Genomic DNA, 17480 nt, shown 5'->3' on the forward strand with positions numbered 1-17480 from the left:
AAACAGCGATGCTGCAGCGATCGGCATCGTTGTCTATATCGCTGCAGCGTCGCTTAATGTGACGGTACCTTTAGGCTCAGGTTTAAGGTTTGTAAAAGAGGATTATTATAAGTGTTAGGATAAGGTTTAAGTTTTGTATGAAATGATTAGTATTAGAGCTAGAATTAGGTTTAGGCTTAGGGTCTAGCTTAGGGTTTGTATAAAATGGTGAATAGTAGAGTTAGGATTAGATTTAGGATTAGGCTCAGGTGCATGAGTTTTACATTTGGGGGAGTTTATAAACTATTTCACTGTTGGAAGATACCACACTGCTGCCAAAGAGTAATGCATTATAATCTGTAGAGATTACTACTTGCTGATTGTCTGTGGAGTAATCAATAAACCGCCACAGATCGGGGGCTGCGTGCTGAGCGAGCACCTGATGATCACAGGTCACTTACATGGAAACAGACTTCTCACCAAAAGATCACTTTCTTATGTAAATCTTTATTCTCAATGATTTGTAGACAGAACTCCTCCCGTCCTCTATTTACTTTACAGAAGGTGTAAATCATTGCCGAAATTACCAAGGTATAAAAAACGTGAAGAGAACGACCACAAATCCTTCTGCTGACGGACGGAGAAAACGAGAATCCGCAGATAACGGATAACCGGCCACAGACACCGAAAGATTGTGGAATTAAAAAAGATCCATCAAAATAGTGGCATCAAGAAAGTAAGAAAAAATAAAGGAGAAATGAATGAGATTCTGCAACAAAAACATAAAAGACAAACATATAATACACAACAAATATCAGACGCTTCAAGAAAAGTCTCCTAATAATGCTGTAATATCAACCTGATATATAGGGACAGTATTATAGTAGTTATATTCTTGTACATAGGGGGCAGTATTATATTAGTTCTATTCTTGTACATAGGAGCAGTATTATAGTAATTATATTCTTGTACATAGGGGCAGTATTATAGTAGCTCTATTCTTGTAGATACGAGCAGTATTATAGTAGTTCTATTCTTGTACATAGGGAACCACAGAAAAAAATGGTGGAAAAACGTCCACAAATTAACACAAAGTAGAAGCAACTTTATTGATAAAATCCACATACAAAAGCAAAAGACAGGGGCATAACTGGAACAAGCGATGAAAACAAATCACAACATCACTGGTGGAAGACCACACACGGTGGAGACCGGTCACAAGCGCAAGTGCGCAGCGCAATCATTTGCAATAACCACATGTTAGCGTGACCTACCTAGTAGTATATAGACCAGACACGTGTGGGCTCCCACCCTCCCCGACGCGCGTTTCGGAAGTGCAAGACTTCCTTCCTCAGGGGGCGTGCCATACAGTGCAACAGTGCAGTTTAAAAACAGAGAGGACCGGATGTAGTCACACTTGCGAGACGCCGGAGACACGCCTCCACCCGGCGCCGACATCACCGCTGATGCGGATACACATGGGGCCCCATGTGACCACAACATCAAGCGACGAGCAGTGACGAGCAGGAGGAGAGACCTCACAGCATCACAAGACCCGGCAGCCATCATAAATGTGGGAAAATTGCCAGTACCTCGCTGCAGACCGCAGCTCGGCACTATACATAGCAACATATAAATAGCACAATGTAAAACAGAACAACTCATGAAGACACATTATACAAAGACAAATATATAAATGCCCACATACATATTCACAGAAGGTACACAGAATTAACCCATCTGCTATATAAAGAGTACAGACCTTAATGTCAATATATGCACTGCAAACCAACAATGGCCATATATGGCCAAATAACACTAGGTAATAAAAGATGAGACGTAATACACAAATATAAATAAATGCACAGTATATCTGCTATATAAAAAAGATACAAACACAGATGTCAATATTTATATACACTATTTCTATACATTATATTAGTGTATATGGCCAGATGTAACTAAACACTATAATTACAAGCAGAAAATAATAGTGCATAAATATACATAATACATCTTCATCTTGATAGCTCGGCGGTACTTCATAGGCACCAAAAGACATCAAAGTAGACAAAAATCACTAAAATGAAAAAACAAAATTAATACAATAATAAAACCACACAGGATGCGAATATGCAACACCACTCATATTATACATCAGCAAGAGGACCCCAGAAAGGGAGCAAATGAGAGACACTCATTTAAACCATTGGGATGAACCGTATTCAGCGCCCAAATCCATCTAGTCTCAAGTTGAGACAGACGTTTAGATAATCCGCCACCACGAATATTTATTTTCAAGGACTCAATACCACGCACCTTCAGGAGGGTATCATCACAGTTGTGAAACTCCTTAAAGTGACGTGGTATTGTTTTCAGGGTGGAAGCGTCCGTGTGGCCAGCTGCCGCCAATATCCCCAGTACGTGCTCACGAACCCTCACCTTAAGTTGGCGTGTGGTTAACCCAACATAAATAAGGTTACATGGGCACGTAGCATAATAGATTACGTACCTTGTGGTACATGTGATCCGCTGACGAATACTAAAAGATTTCGTACCCTCAGCGTTAACAAAGCTATCACACCGTACCATATTGGGACATGCGACACTTCTGCCACACGGAACACACCCACCCCTGATAGGAAACTTGTCCAAAAAGGTAGGTATCACCGCTCAGGATAATGACTGGAGACCAAATGGTCTCTCAGATTTTTTGCCCTCCTAAAAGATATCAATGGTACCGGAGGGATCAACTTCTTAAGAACAGGGTCAACCTTTAAAATCGGCCATGCCTTTTGCAAACTGGAACGAACCCTATCAGAACGGGAACTAAATGTTGTTACAAATCTCACAGTGTCATCCATCTTCCGCCTTGGTACATTATTATATAGAAGGCTATGGCGAGAAGCATATTTAGCTCGATGGTACGCTACCTTAACCATCCAATGACTATAGCCACGTGTGTAAAAGCGCTGCCTAAGCTCCTCAGCCCTATACTCGAAGTCACCATCAGACGAGCATATTCTGCGAAGACGGAGAAATTGCCCCACTGGCACAGAGCGAATCATGTGCTTAGGATGACCCGAGGAGGCAAGGAGTAGTGTATTCGTCGCCGTCTCTTTTCTAAAAATGTCCGTTTGTAGAAAACCAGACATGTCTCGCCTGATGGTGACATCCAAAAAATTCAACAACTGACAATCAAAGGAAAAAGTCAAATGCACATTGAGGTCATTGCTGTTCAGGGTCTGAATCAATTGCTCAAGGTCGACGGGACAGCCCTGCCAAATGAAGAAGATGTCGTCAATGTACCGTGTCCAAAACGGGACACGGTCCATTAACCCCTGTTCATTTGACAGGAAGAGGTCCCTCTCCCGAAGCCCCAGGAATAGACCGGCATAGGCGGGCGCAAAGGCCGCGCCCATAGCGGTCCCCTGGAGCTGAAGGTAGAAGGACCCCTTGAACACAAAAAAGTTGTGAGTGAGAGTGAACTCAAGAAGTTCCAGCAGAAGTTCTCTTAGGCCTAATGGTAAGGAAGATGTACCCAAAAAATACCGTACGGCAGAAATGCCGTCCTTATGCCTAATATTTGTGTATAAAGATTCAACATCTGCTGAAACCAAAAGAGAATCACTCTCAAGACACAGCCCATCGACCCTGCGCAAGAGATCGCCCGTATCCCGCAGAAAGGAAGGGAGGCTCACCACAAGAGGTTGGAGGTGGTAGTCAATCCACTTATTAATGTGGTCCAAAAAATTCCCTCTACCAGACACGATAGGTCTGCCGGGTGGTGAGGAGGCATTCTTGTGTATCTTAGGGAGGAGATACAATGTGGCAATAGTTGGTTCAGGGACCACCAAAGCCGATGCTAATTCTTTTGTGACAATGCCGTCCTGGAGGGCCCGTTTGAGAATAATATCTAATTGACCACAATATGCCGAGAGGGGGTTATATGTAAGCCGTCTATAACAAGTTGTATTATTAAGTTGACGATATACCTCCCTCTCGTACATATTGGTGGGCCACAGGACTACATTGCCACCTTTATCGGCAGGTTTAATTACTGTATTAGGTAGCCCCTGTAAATAACTCAGCCTAGACCTCTCCTCCCATGTAAGATTGTCGTTTACACGAAAATGTGGTATTTTATATAAGTCCTCCATCACCACCCGGACAAACAAATCAATGCTGGAACAAGATGACAACGGAGGGAATTTGTACATCTTGTACATAGGGGCAGTATTATAGTAATTATATTCTTGAACATAGGGGCAGTATTATAGTAATTATATTCTTGTACATAGGGGCAGTATTATAGTAGTTATAGTCTTGTACATAGGAGCAGTATTATAGTAGTTATATTCTTGTACATAGGGGGCAGTATTATAGGAGTTATATTCTTGTACATAGGAGCAGTATTATAGTAGTTATATTCTTGTACATAGGGGGCAGTATTATAGTAGTTGTATTCTTGCACATAGGGGCAGTATTATAGTAGTTATATTCTTGAACATAGGGGCAGTATTATAGTAGTTATATTCTTGTATATAGGGGCAGTATTGCAGTAGTTATATTCTTGTACATAGGGGCAGTATTATAGTAGTTATATTCTTGTACATAGGAGCAGTATTATAGTAGTTATATTCTTGTACATAGGGGCAGTATTATAGTAATTATATTCTTGAACATAGGGGCAGTATTATAGTAGTTATATTCTTGTACATAGGGGCAGTATTATAGTAGTTCTATTCTTGCAGATACGAGCAGTATTATAGTAGTTCTATTCTTGTACATAGGGGCAGTATTATAGTAATTATATTCTTGAACATAGGGGCAGTATTATAGTAGTTATATTCTTGTACATAGGAGCAGTATTATAGTAGTTATATTCTTGTACATAGGGGCAGTATTATAGTAATTATATTCTTGAACATAGGGGCAGTATTATAGTAGTTATATTCTTGTACATAGGGGCAGTATTATAGTAGTTCTATTCTTGCAGATACGAGCAGTATTATAGTAGTTCTATTCTTGTACATAGGGGCAGTATTATAGTAATTATATTCTTGAACATAGGGGCAGTATTATAGTAGTTATATTATTGTACATAGGGGCAGTATTATAGTAGTTATATTCTTGTACATAAGAGCAGTATTATAGTAGTTATATTTTTGCACATAGGAGCAGTATTATAGTAGTTATATTCTTGTACATAGGGACAGTATTATAGTAGTTATATTCTTGTACATAGGGGCAGTATTATAGTAGTTATATTCTTGTACATAGGGGCAGTATTATAGTAGTTATAGTCTTGTACATAGGAGCAGTATTATAGTAGTTATATTCTTGTACATAGGGGGCAGTATTATAGTAGTTCTATTCTTGTACATAGGAGCAGTATTATAGTAGTTATATTCTTGTACATAGGGGGCAGTATTATAGTAGTTGTATTCTTGCACATAGGGGCAGTATTATAGTAGTTATATTCTTGTACATAGGAGCAGTATTATAGTAGTTATATTCTTGAACATAGGGGCAGTATTATAGTAGTTATATTCTTGTATATAGGGGCAGTATTGCAGTAGTTATATTCTTGTACATAGGGGCAGTATTATAGTAGTTATATTCTTGTACATAGGAGCAGTATTATAGTAGTTATATTCTTGTACATAAGAGCAGTATTATTGTAGTTATATTCTTGTATATAGGGGCAGTATTATAGTAGTTATATTCTTGTACATTGGGGCAGTATTATAGTAGTTATATTCTTGTACATAGGGGCAGTATTATAGTAGTTATATTCTTGTACATAGGGGGCAGTATTATAGTAGTTATATTCTTGTATATAGGAGCAGTATTATTGTAGTTATATTCTTGTATATAGGGGCAGTATTATAGTAGTTATATTCTTGTACATAGGGGCAGTATTATAGTAGTTATATTCTTGTACATAGGGGGCAGTATTATAGTAGTTATATTCTTGTACATAGGAGAAGTATTATAGTAGTTATATTCTTGTACATAGGGACAGTATTATAGTAGTTATATTCTTGTACATAGGGGCAGTATTATAGTAGTTATATTCTTGTACATAGGGGCAGTATTATAGTAGTTATAGTCTTGTACATAGGAGCAGTATTATAGTAGTTATATTCTTGTACATAGGGGGCAGTATTATAGTAGTTCTATTCTTGTACATAGGAGCAGTATTATAGTAGTTATATTCTTGTACATAGGGACAGTATTATAGTACTAACTAGTAATAATCAGAACCTCCCACTCCCGTCTCCAAGACTTTACACGTGCTGCGCCGATTCTTTGGAATGCACTACCTAGGTTAATACGATTAATCCCCACAGTTTTAAGTGTGCCCTAAAAACTCATTTGTTCAGACTGGCCTACCACCTCAATGCATTAACCTAACTATCCCTGTGTGGCCTATTAATTAAAAAAAACAAAAAAACAATCAGGTTCCTCGCATCATGTTCTCTCATACACTTTATGCAGTTAATAGCCCTCTGTGTCTGTACTGTTACTTAGGCAGTTAACTGGTTCATGCAGCTTTACATGAACACCCAAGCCTTACACTATGGCTGGTCCAAATAACTAAAGCAATTGTTACCATCCACCTCTCGTGTCTCCCCTTTTCCTCATAGATTGTAAGCTTGCGAGCAGGGCCCTCATTCCTCCTGGTATGTTTTGAACTGTGATTTCTGTTATGCTGTAATGTCTATTGTCTGTACAAGTCCCCTCTATAAGTTGTAAAGTGCTGCGGATTATGTTGGCGCTATATAAATAAAAAATATTATTATTATTATTATTATTATAGTTATATTCTTGTATATAGGGGCAGTATTATAGTAGTTATATTCATGTACATAGGGGCAGTATTATAGTAGTTATATTCTTCTACATAGGAACAGTATTATAGTAGTCATATTCTTGTACATAGGGGCAGTATTATAGTAGTTATATTCTTGTACATAGGGGCAGTATTATAGTAGTTATATTCTTGTTCATTGGAACAGTATTATAGTAGTTATATTCTTGTACATAGGGGCAGTATTATAGTAGTTATATTCTTGTACATAGGAGCAGTATTATAGTAGTTATATTCTTGTACATAGGAGGCAGCAGTATAGTAGTTATATTCTTGTATATAGGGAGCAGTATTATAGTAGTTATATTCTAGTACATAGGAGCAGTATTATAGTAGTTATATTCTTGTACATAGGAGCAGTATTATAGTAGTTATATTCTTGTACATAGGGGCAGTATTATAGTAGTTATATTCTTGTACATAGGAGCAGTATTACAGTAGTTATATTATTGTACATAGGAGCAGTATTATAGTAGTCATATTCTTGTACATCGGAGCAGTATTAAAGTAGTTATATTCTTGTACATAGGAGCAGTATTATAGTAGTTATATTCTTGTATATAGGGGCAGTATTATAGTAGTTATATTCTTGTACATAGGAGGCAGTATTATAGTAGTTATATTCTTGTACATAGGAGCAGTATTATCTATATATATAATTGTCTAAGGGTTTTTCTGTCTGTCCTGGAAATCCCGAGTCTCTGATTGGTCGAGGTCGCCTGGGCCTCGACCAATCAGCGACGGGCACAGTATCGACGTAGATGTCATAATGGATGCCATGGCGACGATGATGTCATAAAGGTTGCCTCGACTGTTGTGGATTCTGTTTGTGGGCTCCCTCTGGTGGTTACTGCTGGTACTGGGTGACTTTGGTGGGTTGCGGCCTTTGGTTTCCACCTGTCCATCAGAGGCTGGGTGTTTCCTATTTTACCTGGCCTTTCTGTCATTCCCTTGCCGGCTATCAATGTATTCAGATGTGCTCTGTTTGGTTCCTGCCTACCTGCTCCCAGATCTTTCAGGATAAGCTAAGTGCTGATTTTCAGTTGTTTGGTTTTTTGTCCAGCTTGCTTATTATGTCTCTATGCTAGCTGGTAGCTCTAGTGGACTGAGGTTCTCCCCATGTGCCATGAGTTGGCACATGGGTTCTTGTAATCTCAGGATGGTTTTTTGATTAGGGTTTTTTGCTGACCGCTCAGACCCCTTTTGTATCGTTCTGCTTTCTAGTTTACAGCGGGCCTCAATTTGCTGAACCTATATATATCATCTCTATGTGTGTGCCTTCCTCTCATTTCACCGTCAATACATGTGGGGGGCAACTATACCTTTTGGGGTTCATTCCTCTGGAGGCAAGTGAGGTCTTATTTTCTCTGCAGTACTAGTTAGCTCTTAGGCTGGTGCGTGGCGTCTAGAACCAACGTAGGCACGCTCCCTGGCTATCTCTAGTTGCGTTTGTCAGGCGTAGGGCAGCGGTCAGCCCAGGTTCCATCACCCTAGAGCTCGTCCGATATTTTGTATTACTTTGCTTGTCCCTTGCTATCCCTAGCCATTGGGATTCATGACAGTATAGCCGGCCCACAAAGTGTTAATTGTTTGGGCTGAAGCAGGAGAAAAAGAAGTGTTTAAGGGAAATTTTTTTTTTTTTTTTTTTTTCCCTTCAGAGTTTTGCTGCCTAGCCCTTAATTGCTGTCTAGCTGCTTCTTACCTCCTCTTAACCCTTGAATGGCTCTGATATTAGCTGTTTAACATGGATGTCCAGAGTTTGGCTTCCAGCCTGAGTAATCTTGCGGCAAAAGTTCAAAACATACAGGATTTTGTTGTTCACACTCCCATGTCTGAACCTAGAATTCCTATTCCAGAGTTCTTTTCTGGAGATAGATCTACCTTCCTGAATTTCAGGAACAATTGTAAATTGTTTCTTTCTTTAAAATCTCGCTCCTCTGGAGACCCTGCTCAACAGGTCAAGATTGTAATATCTTTCCTGCGGGGCGACCCTCAGAATTGGGCATTTGCATTGGCACCAGGGGATCCTGCATTGCTCAATGTGGATGCGTTTTTTCTGGCATTGGGATTGCTCTATGAGGAACCCAACCTGGAGATTCAGGCTGAAAAGGCTTTATTAGCCCTCTCTCAGGGGCATGATGAAGCGGAAATATATTGTCAAAAATTTCGGAAATGGTCGGTGCTTACTCAGTGGAATGAGTGCGCCCTGGCTGCTAACTTCAGAAATGGTCTTTCCGAGGCCATTGATATTATGGTGGGGTTCCCTACGCCTACAGGTCTGAATGAGTCGATGGCTATGGCCATTCAGATTGATCGGCGTTTACGGGAGCGCAAACCCGTGCACCAGTTGGCGGTGTCTTCTGAACAGGCACCTGAGACTATGCAATGTGATAGAATTCAGTCCAGAAGTGAACGGCAAAATTATAGGCGGAAAAATGGATTGTTTTTATTGTGGTGATTCAGCTCATGTTATATCAGCATGCTCTAAACGCACAAAAAGGGTTGATAAATCTTTTGCCATTGGTACTCTGCAGCCTAAGTTCATTTTGTCTGTGACTCTGATTTTTTCACTGTCTTCCATTTCCGTCGATGCCTATGTGGATTCAGGCGCTGCCCTGAGTCTTATGGATTGGTCATTTGCTAAACGCTGCGGTTTTAGTCTGGAGCCTCTGGAAGTTCCTATCCCTCTGAAGGGAATTGACTCTACACCATTGGCTATGAATAAACCGCAGTATTGGACACAAGTGACCATGCGCATGACTCCCGTTCATCAGGAGGTGATTCGCTTCCTTGTACTGTATAATTTACATGATGTACTAGTGCTTGGTCTGCCATGGTTACAAACTCATAATCCTGTCCTGGACTGGAAAACAATGTCTGTGTTAAGCTGGGGATGTCAGGGGGTTCATGATTATGCACCTCCGATTTCAATCGCTTCATCTACTCCTTCTGAGATCCCTGCGTTTTTGTCTGACTATAGGGATGTTTTTGAGGAGCCTAAGCTCAATTCGCTCCCTCCTCATAGAGATTGTGACTGTGCTATAGAATTGATTCCTGGCAGTACGTTCCCTAAGGGTCGTTTATTTAATCTGTCACTGCCAGAGCATACTGCTATGCGGAATTATATTAAGGAGTCCTTGGAAAAGGGACATATTCGTCCATCTTCGTCCCCTCTGGGAGCAGGTTTTTTTTTTGTGGCAAAAAAAGATGGTTCCCTGAGGCCTTGTATAGATTATCGCCTTCTGAATAAGATTACAGTCAAATATCAGTATCCACTGCCATTATTGACTGATTTGTTTGCTCGCATTAAGGGGGCTAGGTGGTTCACTAAGATAGATCTTCGCGGTGCGTATAATCTGGTGCGGATAAAACAGGGTGACGAGTGGAAAACCGCATTTAATACGCCTGAGGGCCATTTTGAGTATTTGGTAATGCCTTTTGGACTCTCCAATGCTCCGTCAGTCTTTCAGTCCTTTATGCACAATATTTTCCGTGAATATCTGGATAAGTTTATGTGTTGTGAATTTACCTTTTGGCTCCCTCTAGTGGCTACTAGTGATTTGACTCTGGGTATGTCATTCATCCCTTGTATGCTCACCTGGGTCGTTAGGTCAGGGGTGTTGCTATATAAGCTCCCTGGACCTTCAGTTCAATGCCTGGCAACGTTGATATCAGAGCTAATCTGTAGTGCTCTTGTCTACTGATCCTGGTTCCTGTTTGATTAAGCTAAGTCCGCTTTCTTGCTTTTTGCTATTTTGTTTTTGTTTGCATTTCTGTCCAGCTTGTATATAATCTGTATCCTGACCTTGCTGGAAGCTCTAGGGTGGCTGGTGTTCTCCCCCCGGGCCGTTAGACGGTTCGGGGGTTCTTGAATCTCCAGTGTGGATTTTTGATAGGGTTTTTGTTGACCATATAAGTTATCTTACTACATTCTGCTATTAGTAAGTGGGCCTCTCTTTGCTAAACCTAGTTCATCCCTGTGTTTGTCATTTCCTCTTACCTCACCGTTATTATTTGTGGGGGGCTTGTATCCTACTTTTGGGGTCCTTTCTCTGGAGGCAAGAGAGGTCTTTGTTTTCCTCTTCTAGGGGTAGTTAGCTCTCCGGCTGGCGCGAGACATATAGCGACCAACGTAGGCATGTTCCCCGGCTACTTCTAGTGTTGGCGTTAGGAGTAGATATATGGTCAACCCAGTTACCACTGCCCTATGAGCTGGATTTTTGTACTTCGCAGACTTGCTGATATTTCTGAGACCCTCGCCATTGGGGTCATAACAGTTTGCCAGGCCTGTATTAAATGTTAAATGCATTGCAGAAGCGGGATTATAAGAAAGAAAGTTCTGAGTTTTTTTTTTTCTCTCTCTCATTTTTTTTTTCTTTTCCCCTTTACCTCTGTGTGGCTTGTGATTGCTGCAGACATGAATGTCCAGACCTTGATTACAAGTGTGGACCAGCTTGCTGCTCGTGTGCAGGGCATACAAGATTATGTTACCAGAAATCCTATGTCAGAACCTAAGATACCGATTCCTGAACTGTTTTCCGGAGACCGATTTAAGTTTAGAAATTTCAGGAATAATTGTAAATTGTTTTTGTCCCTGAGACCCTGTTCCTCTGGAGACTCTGCTCAGCAAGTGAAAATTGTTATTTCTTTTTTACGGGGCGACCCTCAGGATTGGGCTTTGTCGCTGGCGCCAGGAGATCCGGCATTGGCTGATATTGATGCGTTTTTTCTGGCGCTCGGTTTGCTTTATGAGGAACCCAATCTTGAGATTCAGGCAGAAAAAGCCTTGCTGGCTATGTCTCAGGGCCAGGACGAGGCTGAAGTGTATTGCCAAAAATTTCGGAAATGGTCCGTGCTGACCCAGTGGAACGAGTGTGCATTGGCTGCAAATTTTAGAAATGGCCTTTCTGAAGCCATTAAGAATGTGATGGTGGGTTTTCCCATTCCCACAGGTCTGAATGATTCCATGGCCCTGGCAATTCAAATTGACCGGCGGTTGCGGGAGCGCAAAACCGCAAATTCCCTCATGGTGTTGTCTGAACAGGCACCTGATTTAATACAATGTGATAGAATCCTGACTAGAAGTGAGCGGAAAATTCATAGACGCCAGAATGGCTTGTGTTACTACTGTGGTGATTCTACACATGTTATCTCAGCATGCTCTAAACGTCTTACTAAGGTTGTTAGTCCGGTCGCCATTGGTAATTTGCAACCTAAATTTATTCTATCTGTAACTTTGATTTGCTCACTGTCATCGTATCCTGTCATGGCGTTTGTGGACTCAGGTGCTGCCCTGAGCCTTATGGATCTGTCATTTGCCAAGCGCTGCGGATTTGTTCTTGAGCCATTGGAAAATCCTATCCCTCTTAGGGGTATTGATTCTACGCCATTGGCAAAAAATAAACCGCAGTTTTGGACACAGGTTACCATGTGCATGACTCCCGAACATCGGGAGGTAATACGTTTTCTTGTTCTGCATAAAATGCATGATTTGGTCGTTTTGGGTTTGCCATGGTTACAGACCCATAATCCAGTCTTGGACTGGAAGGCTATGTCAGTGTCTAGTTGGGGCTGCCATGGAATTCATGGAGATTCCCTGCCCTTGTCTATTGCTTCTTCTACGCCTTCGGAAGTTCCGGCGTATTTGTCTGATTATCAGGATGTCTTCAGCGAGTCTAAGTCCAGTGCACTGCCTCCTCATAGAGAATGTGACTGTGCAATTGATCTGATTCCTGGCAGTAAGTTTCCTAAGGGGAGACTGTTTAATCTGTCGGTACCTGAACATACTGCGATGCGTTCATATATCAAGGAGTCTCTTGAGAAGGGGCATATCCGTCCTTCTTCTTCCCCTCTTGGTGCGGGATTCTTTTTTGTGGCCAAAAAGGACGGATCTTTGAGGCCTTGTATTGACTATCGGCTTTTAAATAAGATCACTGTCAAATTTCAGTATCCTTTGCCGCTGTTGTCAGATTTGTTTGCCCGGATTAAAGGTGCCAAGTGGTTCACCAAGATAGACCTTCGTGGTGCGTACAACCTTGTGCGCATTAGGCATGGCGATGAATGGAAAACCGCATTCAATACGCCCGAAGGTCATTTTGAGTACTTGGTGATGCCATTTGGGCTCTCTAATGCACCTTCAGTTTTTCAGTCCTTCATGCATGACATTTTCCGGAAGTATCTGGATAAATTTTTGATTGTTTATCTGGATGATATTCTGGTTTTTTCTGATGATTGGGACTCGCATGTGGAGCAGGTCAGGATGGTTTTTGAGATTTTGCGTGAAAATTCTTTGTTTGTAAAAGGCTCAAAGTGTCTCTTTGGTGTACAGAAGGTTCCCTTTTTGGGGTTCATTTTTTCCCCTTCTGCTGTGGAGATGGATCCAGTCAAGGTCCGAGCTATTCATGATTGGACTCAACCCTCGTCAGTTAAGAGTCTTCAGAAGTTCTTGGGTTTTGCTAACTTCTACCGTCGTTTTATCGCAAATTTCTCTAGCGTTGTTAAACCGCTGACGGATATGACCAAGAAAGGCTCTGATGTAGCTAACTGGGCTTCTGCTGCCGTGGAGGCTTTCCAGGAGTTGAAACGCCGGTTTACTTCGGCGCCTGTTTTGTGCCAGCCTGACGTCTCACTTCCCTTTCAGGTTGAGGTGGATGCTTCGGAGATTGGGGCAGGGGCCGTTTTGTCGCAGAGAGGCCCTGGTTGCTCTACTATGAGACCTTGTGCCTTTTTCTCTAGGAAGTTTTCGCCGGCAGAGCGAAATTATGATGTGGGCAATCGGGAGTTGTTGGCCATGAAGTGGGCATTTGAGGAGTGGCGTCATTGGCTCGAGGGTGCTAAGCATCGTGTGGTGGTCTTGACTGATCACAAAAATCTGATGTATCTCGAGTCTGCTAAACGCCTTAATCCTAGACAGGCCCGCTGGTCATTGTTTTTCTCCCGTTTTGACTTTGTGGTCTCGTATTTACCAGGTTCTAAGAATGTGAAGGCCGATGCTCTGTCTAGGAGCTTTGTGCCTGATGCTCCTGGAGTCGCTGAGCCTGTGGGTATTCTTAAGGAAGGAGTTATCTTGTCAGCTATTTCTCCAGATCTGCGACGTGTGTTGCAGAGATTTCAGGCTGGTAGGCCTGACTCTTGTCCACCTGACAGATTGTTTGTGCCTGCTAAATGGACCAGCAGAGTCATTTCCGAGGTTCATTCCTCAGTGTTGGCAGGGCACCCGGGAATTTTTGGCACCAGAGATCTGGTGGCCAGGTCCTTTTGGTGGCCTTCCTTGTCAAGGGATGTGCGGTCATTTGTGCAGTCCTGTGGTACTTGTGCTCGAGCTAAGCCTTGCTGTTCTCGTGCCAGCGGGTTGCTCTTGCCCTTGCCTGTCCCGAAGAGACCTTGGACACACATCTCTATGGATTTCATTTCGGATCTTCCGGTGTCTCAGGGCATGTCTGTCATCTGGGTGATATGTGATCGTTTCTCCAAGATGGTCCATCTGGTTCCTTTGCCTAAGCTGCCTTCCTCTTCTGATCTGGTTCCTGTGTTCTTCCAGAACGTGGTTCGTTTGCACGGCATTCCTGAGAATATTGTGTCGGACAGAGGATCCCAGTTTGTTTCCAGGTTCTGGCGATCCTTTTGTGGTAGGATGGGCATTGATTTGTCGTTTTCGTCCGCTTTTCATCCACAGACTAACGGACAAACGGAACGAACTGATCAGACTCTGGAGGCGTATTTGAGGTGTTTTGTCTCTTCTGATCAGGATGATTGGGTGACCTTCTTGCCGTTGGCTGAATTTGCCCTTAATAACCGGGCTAGTTCTGCCACCTTGGTTTCGCCATTTTTCTGCAACTCTGGTTTCCATCCTCGTTTTTCCTCGGGACATGTGGAGCCTTCTGACTGTCCTGGAGTGGATTCTGTGGTGGATAGGTTGCAGCGGATCTGGAATCATGTGGTGGACAACCTGAAGTTGTCACAGGAGAAGGCTCAGCGTTTTGCCAACCGCCGCCGCGGTGTGGGTCCCCGACTTCGTGTTGGGGATTTGGTATGGCTGTCTTCTCGATTTGTTCCTATGAAGGTCTCCTCTCCCAAATTTAAGCCTCGATTCATTGGTCCTTACAAGATATTGGAGATCCTTAATCCTGTATCCTTTCGCCTGGATCTTCCGGTGTCGTTTGCCATTCACAACGTATTTCATAGGTCCTTGTTGCGGCGGTACGTTGTGCCTGTGGTTCCTTCTGCTGAGCCTCCTGCTCCGGTGTTGGTTGAGGGCGAGTTGGAGTACGTGGTGGAGAAGATCTTAGATTCTCGTCTCTCCAGGCGGAGGCTTCAGTACCTGGTCAAGTGGAAGGGCTATGGTCAGGAGGATAATTCCTGGGTGGTCGCCTCTGATGTGCATGCGGCCGATTTAGTTCGTGCCTTTCACGCCGCTCATCCTGATCGCCCTGGTGGTCTTGGTGAGGGTTCGGTGACCCCTCACTAAGGGGGGGGTACTGTTGTGAATTTACCTTTTGGCTCCCTCTAGTGGCTACTAGTGATTTGACTCTGGGTATGTCATTCATCCCTTGTATGCTCACCTGGGTCGTTAGGTCAGGGGTGTTGCTATATAAGCTCCCTGGACCTTCAGTTCAATGCCTGGCAACGTTGATATCAGAGCTAATCTGTAGAGCTCTTGTCTACTGATCCTGGTTCCTGTTTGATTAAGCTAAGTCCGCTTTCTTGCTTTTTGCTATTTTGTTTTTGTTTGCATTTCTGTCCAGCTTGTATATAATCTGTATCCTGACCTTGCTGGAAGCTCTAGGGTGGCTGGTGTTCTCCCCCCGGGCCGTTAGACGGTTCGGGGGTTCTTGAATCTCCAGTGTGGATTTTTGATAGGGTTTTTGTTGACCATATAAGTTATCTTACTACATTCTGCTATTAGTAAGTGGGCCTCTCTTTGCTAAACCTAGTTCATCCCTGTGTTTGTCATTTCCTCTTACCTCACCGTTATTATTTGTGGGGGGCTTGTATCCTACTTTTGGGGTCCTTTCTCTGGAGGCAAGAGAGGTCTTTGTTTTCCTCTTCTAGGGGTAGTTAGCTCTCCGGCTGGCGCGAGACATATAGCGACCAACGTAGGCATGTTCCCCGGCTACTTCTAGTGTTGGCGTTAGGAGTAGATATATGGTCAACCCAGTTACCACTGCCCTATGAGCGGGATTTTTGTACTTCGCAGACTTGCTGATATTTCTGAGACCCTCGCCATTGGGGTCATAACATTTATGATTGTGTATTTGGATGATATTTTGGTGTTTTCTGATGACTGGGAGTCTCATGTTTTACAGGTCAGGAAGGTGTTTCAGGTTCTGCGGGCCAATTCTCTGTTTGTGAAGGGCTCAAAGTGTCTCTTCGGAGTCCAGAAGATTTCTTTTTTGGGGTACATTTTTTCTCCTTCTACTATTGAGATGGATCCCGTCAAGGTTCAGGCGATTTGTGACTGGACACAACCTACATCTGTTAAGAGCCTTCAGAAGTTCTTGGGGTTTGCTAATTTTTATCGTCGGTTCATTGCTAATTTTTCCAGTATTGTTAAACCTTTGACTGATTTGACTAAAAAGGGTGCTGATGTTGCTGATTGGTCTCCTGCGGCCGTGGAGGCCTTTCGGGAACTTAAGCGCCGGTTTTCTTCTGCTCCTGTGTTGTGTCAACCAGATGTTTCACTTCCTTTTCAGGTTGAGGTTGATGCTTCCGAGATTGGAGCGGGGGCGGTTTTGTCACAGAGAAGTTCTAATGGCTCGGTGATGAAGCCATGTGCATTCTTCTCTAGAAAATTCTCGCCCGCCGAGCGCAATTATGATGTGGGTAATCGGGAGCTTTTGGCCATGAAGTGGGCATTTGAGGAGTGGCGTCATTGGCTTGAGGGTGCTAAACATCGTGTGGTGGTCTTGACTGATCACAAGAATCTCATTTACCTTGAGTCTGCCAGGCGTTTGAATCCTAGACAGGCTCGTTGGTCGTTGTTTTTTTCTCGTTTCAATTTCGTGGTTTCATACCTGCCAGGTTCAAAGAATGTGAAGGCAGATGCTCTTTCCAGGAGTTTTGTGCCTGACTCTCCTGGAGACTCTGGGCCTACTGGTATCCTTAGGGATGGGGTAATATTGTCCGCCGTATCCCCAGACTTGCGACGTGCATTGCAGGAGTTTCAGGTGGATAAACCGGATCGTTGTCCACCAGAAAGACTGTTTGTTCCGGATGATTGGACCAGTAGAGTCATCTCCGAGGTCCATTCTTCTGTGTTGGCTGGTCATCCTGGAATATTTGGTACTAGAGACTTGGTGGCCAGGTCTTTTTGGTGGCCTTCCTTGTCTAGGGATGTGCGTACCTTTGTGCAGTCTTGTGAAGTGTGTGCTCGAGCTAAGCCTTGCTGTTCTCGGGCCAGTGGGTTGTTGTTATCCTTGCCCATCCCGAAGAGGCCTTGGACGCACATTTCCATGGATTTTATTTCTGATCTCCCGGTTTCACAGAAAATGTCCGTTATCTGGGTGGTGTGTGACCGCTTTCTAAGATGGTTCATTTGGTGCCCTTGCCTAAGTTGCCTTCCTCCTCTGAGTTGGTCCCTTTATTTTTTCAGAACGTGGTTCGTTTGCATGGGATTCCGGAGAAT

At 43.0% G+C, this 17480-nt stretch overlaps 1 long non-coding RNA gene across 1 annotated transcript in view; it reads right to left on the minus strand.

Annotated features, from left to right (window-relative positions):
* Positions 1-1065: 1065 nt before the first annotated feature.
* The window catches only part of LOC143809776 (uncharacterized), an 89865-nt gene continuing 73450 nt past the window's right edge, over positions 1066-17480 (minus strand). Inside the window, exon 3 of the long non-coding RNA XR_013222450.1 lies at positions 1066-2059. This is a non-coding gene — a long non-coding RNA (uncharacterized LOC143809776). The remainder of the gene's footprint in view (positions 2060-17480) is intronic.

This window comes from Ranitomeya variabilis, chromosome 2 (assembly GCF_051348905.1).
Source record: "Ranitomeya variabilis isolate aRanVar5 chromosome 2, aRanVar5.hap1, whole genome shotgun sequence".
In the NCBI taxonomy this organism is placed as follows: domain Eukaryota; kingdom Metazoa; phylum Chordata; class Amphibia; order Anura; family Dendrobatidae; genus Ranitomeya; species Ranitomeya variabilis.